Raw genomic sequence first — 6,000 nt, 5'->3', positions numbered from 1 at the left:
TGAGCCGCTAACTGTTCCGAGCTGGCTAGGATAAGCCAGTCGTCTATGTAGTTGAGTATGCGGATGCCCTGGAGTCGCAACGGAGCCAGCGCAGCATCCACACACTTCGTGAAAGTGCGGGGTGAGAGTGCTAGGCCGAAAGGAAGAACTCGATATTGGTAAGCTTCGCCCCTGAAAGCGAACCTGAGAAACTTCCTGTGTTGAGGAAGGATGGAGATATGGAAATATGCATCTTTGAGATCTATCGTGACAAACCAGTCCTCGGACCTGATTTGAGACACGACCTGCTTGACAGTAAGCATTCTGAACTTCAGCTTCATAACTGAGCGGTTCAGTAGCCTGAGATCTAAGATGGGCCTCAGCCCTCCATCCTTCTTGGGAACAATGAAGTACCGGCTGTAGAACCCGGATTCTCTGTGCTGAGGAGGGACCACCTCGATGGCTCCCTTCCTTAGAAGAGAATTTACTTCTTGTTCCATGACCAGAACCTGCTCTGGGCCTACCAGGGTAGGGAATACTCCGCTGAACTGAGGCGGAGGAGCGCCGAACTGGATTTGATAACCTTTCTCTACCGTACGAAGAACCCATGAAGATACATTTGGCAGAAGTTTCCACGCTGCTAGGAAATGTACTAAGGGAACCAGCCTCTCGAGACTGGCCTCTGGTAGAGTTTGAGGAACTAATTCGGTGGCCTGTAACAGCTGACTGGCAAGCGACACCTGAACTAATTGCTCTGAGGACCCCCGTAGGGGTGACAAACTTGCTGAGTCCGCTACGAAATCGGGCGGAAACCCCAGCAGGGGTTTGCGGGAGACAGCCGCGCCCTGAAACACTGGCAGGGTTAGCTGACTGGTCTCCTGAGGGCCCCGAGGGAGAGTGGGTACCATAAAATGTGGAAGACCCGCTTCTCCCCCGAGAAGGGCTGCCCTCAATGGCCCTGAGACACAAAAGTCAGGGCCGCTTAGCCGAGGACCTCTTTGACTGCAGGACGACCCTCAGGTCCGGCCTGGCCTTAGAGGCCCTCGACTTGGAGCGTGACTTGCCCTGCCCCCTAGATCTATCTGGCGGGGCACGAGCGGCCACGCTAGCTTTTTGGGTCTGGCGGTGTGAGGAGCTGGTACGCGGCTGGGGCTGCTCCCGTCCGGCAGCCCCAGAATAGACACGGCGAGGGAGGTACTGTTGGAAGGCCGCACTTTGTTTGCGGGCCTCCTGGTACCTGCTGACGACGGCCTCGACCGAGTCGCCAAACAGACCAGGAGACTTGAGTGGGGCGTCCAGCAGAAGGGCCCTGTCCTTCTCCTTCATGTCGGACAGGGACAACCATAGGTGTCTCTCCGCGACCACCAGGGCTGCCATAGACCGCCCAACAGCGCGGGCGGTCTCCTTGGTGGCACGGAGAGCTAGATCTGCTGTTCGCCTCAACTCAGAAACATTGACCTCCCTGCCTTCGTCTAGGTCTTTAAGCAGGTCAGCCTGGTACGCCTGCAACACAGACATTGTGTGCAAGCATGAACCGGCCTGACCTGCTGCCGCGTACCCCTTGCCCAGCAAGCTGGAAGTTAGTTTTAAAGGCTTGGTGGGCAAGGTTGGAGCCTTCAAAGATGATGCCGCTGCGGGCGACAGATAGCTCGCAAGCGTCTGCTCAACCCTGGGCATCATCTTATAGCCGCACTCCTCTACCCCCCCAACGTTACCGTAGTAACCGGAGGAAGGGGTGAAGACGCGGGCTGAGAAGGGTTTTTCCCATGATCTCGACAGCTCACTGTGGAGATCAGGGAAAAACGGAAGGCTCCTTCCTGGAGGTGGTTTGTGTGTCCGCAGAAAGCGCTCATCTAGCTTGCTTTCATGCGGCTCATTTTGACTGTGCTCGGCGGGCCAGCTGATGTTGAGCCTGGCTACCGCACGAGTCACCACCTCCAAGAGCTCCTCAAACTGCGGGGATTTTACTGGCGGTTGGATGAGGTCAACACTCTCTACGTCAACCTCCTCGGAGGAAGACAAGAGTAGTGTTGAGACCTCCTCTCGGGGGGAAGAAACCGCAGTGCGGGCTTCCGCATCCAAGAGGAGATCAACCGATCCGCCGGGTGAGGAAGGAGATAGGGGATCACCCGTCTCCATACCCTCCAGCAGATCGAGCTGCGAACCCCACGAGTGCAGCTGCCGCTCCGCCTCAGCGGAAGCGGGGCCAGACCCGCGAGGAACGCTGGTGAAGGCTCCCTCCTCGAAGAGAGCCTTCCGGGAACGAAGCACCCGCAGTGGAAGGCGCTCACACTGCGGACAGCCAGCCCCCTCGAGGGCTGACTGAGCATGCTCCGCTCCCATGCAGAGAACACACAGACTGTGTGTATCCCCACCAACGATGAATCGCTGGCAAGGAGGAACACACCGTCTGTGTGACTGCTGCACCGCCATAACAAAATTCTTTCCCCTTTTTGACATTGCTCAAAAGAAAGTTGTGCAAACTGGCACAGAAAAACAGCAATGCAAATAACCAGACAAACAGACCAACATAGAGCGCTTCGCTGAATGACAAAAGCTGAAGCCGGTTTGAAACGCACGTGCTTATATACTTCCTGGTCGTATGACGTCATCACGTTGGTGACGTCACTCCCGTCATCCTATTGGTTGCAGACTGATTCAGAGCCGGGTTCGCCAATGGCATTCCCCAGAGCGTTGATGACGCAGTGTAGAGTTCCCGAAAGGGAACTGCTTAATTTCCTTTTGTATGATTCTGAGACTATTAAATCAATCAGACAACTGTATTAATAAAATCATAGCCATTGGAGGTAACTCATTGATGTTGATAAAACAGTTTTATTACACCGGTCTTCTATTTTAAAGTTCTATTTTGGCCCCTATATTAGTTTTTTTTTTATTATTATTATTTTATTTTTACTTCCGTAAAATTTGGGGGAGGGGGCACAAAAGTACATTTCTGCTTAGGGCACCCATTTGGCCAGCAGCGGCCCTGCTTAAACTGATGAGTTGTAAAAAAAAAATGCACCCCCCCCTCACAGTTGACATGAAGGGCGAAATTAACTATATAGACCAAAATCACTTTTTGTACCAGGCTGTAAACATGTTTTTTTTTCTGCTGTAATGTTGGGCATTTTACAGTTTTTCTCAATTGCTAAAACACTATAACCAGTCTTTTGAACTAAAATTTCAAAACTATAACGCCATTTTTGAAAAAGCACACCCATTTCCCTAAACTATAAACACTATTCCCTGCTTTGACACATGAGTTATATTTGGTGAACTGTTACTTCAAAACTCTACACACAAATCCCTACATTTCTCAGTGCTTACACCATGAGGTCATTTAGAAAGCACAAGCATTCAATATTGTTCACTCAAGTCTGCAAAGTTTGAGCTCAATTAGCACACAATTACCCAAGTGGAAACACTAGGAGTCAAAATTTAGCACACACCAATCAGAACCTTCGATGGAGATAAAAGGATAAAAGTTTTTCTCAGTCACTTTGGTGCATTTCTCAGATCAGAAATGAAATATACATTTGTCTGCAGTTTCCTACATTATCAGTTGCTATTGTCATGTTGCTCAACATGTATTATACACTGTAGTTCTCTGTGCAATAGTCTTACCCCTCAAAACATCAAGTCATTAGCTCATTGTATAAATCATTACCTAAATGCAAAATTTTTGATCTAGTTGTCCTAAACTGTCAATCATATATTCTACACATTTCTATTAGACTTTTTGTAAATTTGCCATGAATTATTCAAGTGAATCTTGACTTTCACTAATGAAGATAATATAGATCAACCAATGATAAAGCAGTTCTCTGAAATAGATCAAAGGTACATCTCATGAACCTTCCATTGGAAAGCAAATAGACAGAGGACAACACAGGAGTTACAAATTCTGACAGTGGACTTTCTTATTTTTATTTTCACCTTTGTGCCCATATTTCTTTTTTTTTTTTCTGTTTCACAATGACGTTGTGTGCTTTTATTTTAATTTTTTTTTATTTTTTGTCAGACCACTAGTACAAGTGTAACTGTGAATCCTATCCAGTCTTTTTCAATCAATATCCCACATACAGTAATGTGTAATTTTGAAGAGGAAGAGTAGGAGGTGAAAGAGGAAGAGGAGGAGGAGAAGGAGGACGATGATGACAACAACATGGAAGAGACAGAGTAAGGGCAAGGGCAAGAAGACAAGCAGTCTCATATATTTTAGTTGATGAGTGCCAGGGTTGGATCAGGCATGCAAGAGGATTTTACCCCTGCTGCCTGGCCAGGGCTAATTTAGCCTGTGATGCTGAAGAGGTTCTTTGGCCTGTCCCAGACCAAAGACAGGATGCTGGGCAGAATAATTATTTTGTTGTTTTTTGCTGTTTTGTACTGTACAGTACATTAAATTAAGGAATAAAACACTTGCAAAGGAATAGATTTGTTGTGTTCATCATGTGAAAAGTTTTTTATTTGTATTGTTTTTGTAGTATTGTTTTGAATTTATCTCATCAGTGTGTAAAACTGTGTTGTAGTGTGTTTGTTTTTGAGGATTTGTGTGTCATGTCTGAAAGCAAAGTTTGGTTTTTCAGCAAGATTGAATTGTTTTGAGTGGAGAGCTTCATTTTGACCTCAATATAGGAAGTTTGGGGAAATGAGTTAGGAGTTGTGGATTTGTGTTTAGAGTTTCGCAAATAAGAGGCATAATTTCAAGAAATGTGTTTAAGCAATTGAGAAAAACTGTAACATGGGCATCTATGGGATTGGCTCCCTTTTCCAAGTAGGGCTCGCTGCAGCCAGTCTCTAGCGGCCACTTCCGTGTTGGTTTCAAAAGAGAGAGCGGGAGGTTGCCGCTTGCGTTTTATTCAATATTAATAAATGTTAGTGAAAAGAACAAAACATACCAAACTTTTAGATATAAATCCACATATGTGATAGACATTGGTTATGATCATCTTTAGTGCGTGCTTTGAAGGCATCTTGAGTAAATCATAATCATGAGGCTTATGCAAAACCTCAGGCAAAACGCGTGAACCGGAAGCAACGAGACCTGTTTAGCAAAAAAAAAAAAAAAAAAAAAAAAAAAAAAACGGATGTCTGTTGCGCATAACCCCCGTGGCGTTTGTGGGAAGACTAATTTAAAAAAGACACACACACACACACACACACACACACACACACTTGGATATAACCATTTCGTTACGTCAAAATAAAACTTTTTAGTGAAATTCAAAGTAGCCTAATCTCCTTTTTGTAAAAATAGTTCACAGTTATATATATTCAGTTGATGTGTATTCTACATAATTCTGTTGTGACAGTGATAGTGTGGTAGATTATTAATAAACCAGAAAGTCACAACTAGATTGCTATTATTTGAGTCATTGGGGATGTAATTTCACATTTCATCAGGGTTTGTAAGATGTGTCGTGATGTAGTACGGCTCCCTGAGGATGTGACAGGAATAATGAATTGCTGTAAGTGTTGAATCATTTAACTGATATCAGCCTACAGGGGGCACTGTGGCCTTACTAGTGTCACTTTTTACATCAAGTACAGAACGAAATATCTTTTCTTTTTGTAAATAGCATAGCACCAGTAAAAATAGTTGACTGAGTGAGGGAAACAACCCTGCTCACACTTTTTGCAATGAGCACTAATGTATTTTACATTAATGACACTTTAAAAAAGTCACGTATGGAATCTGTAAAAGGGCATAAAAATTTTACATTTTATGCTATAACAACTAAATTAGCAAATATTTATTTTCTTTAATAACACACATGCATAACCTGCACATGGTATGTATTTATATATTTTAAAATGTACAAGTAAATGCACATTGTTCTTAAAGTAGGGTGTCTCACATCATCTTTCCCTACTATGCAAACATGATGAAACATAAAAGCACTTGTGCTATTTACAGATAGCCTTATATAAACCAAACCCACCATTTGAGACACTCTTGACACTTATTACAAAGAGATGTGCAGCACCAGATTCAGCTTTACTGAGGTTTGGCCGCTC

The sequence above is a fragment of the Garra rufa genome, chromosome 4, assembly GCF_049309525.1.
Source record: "Garra rufa chromosome 4, GarRuf1.0, whole genome shotgun sequence".
Taxonomy (NCBI): Eukaryota; Metazoa; Chordata; class Actinopteri; order Cypriniformes; family Cyprinidae; genus Garra; species Garra rufa.
The sequence above is the reverse complement of the archived record's forward strand: the minus strand, read 5'-3'. Positions refer to the sequence as shown.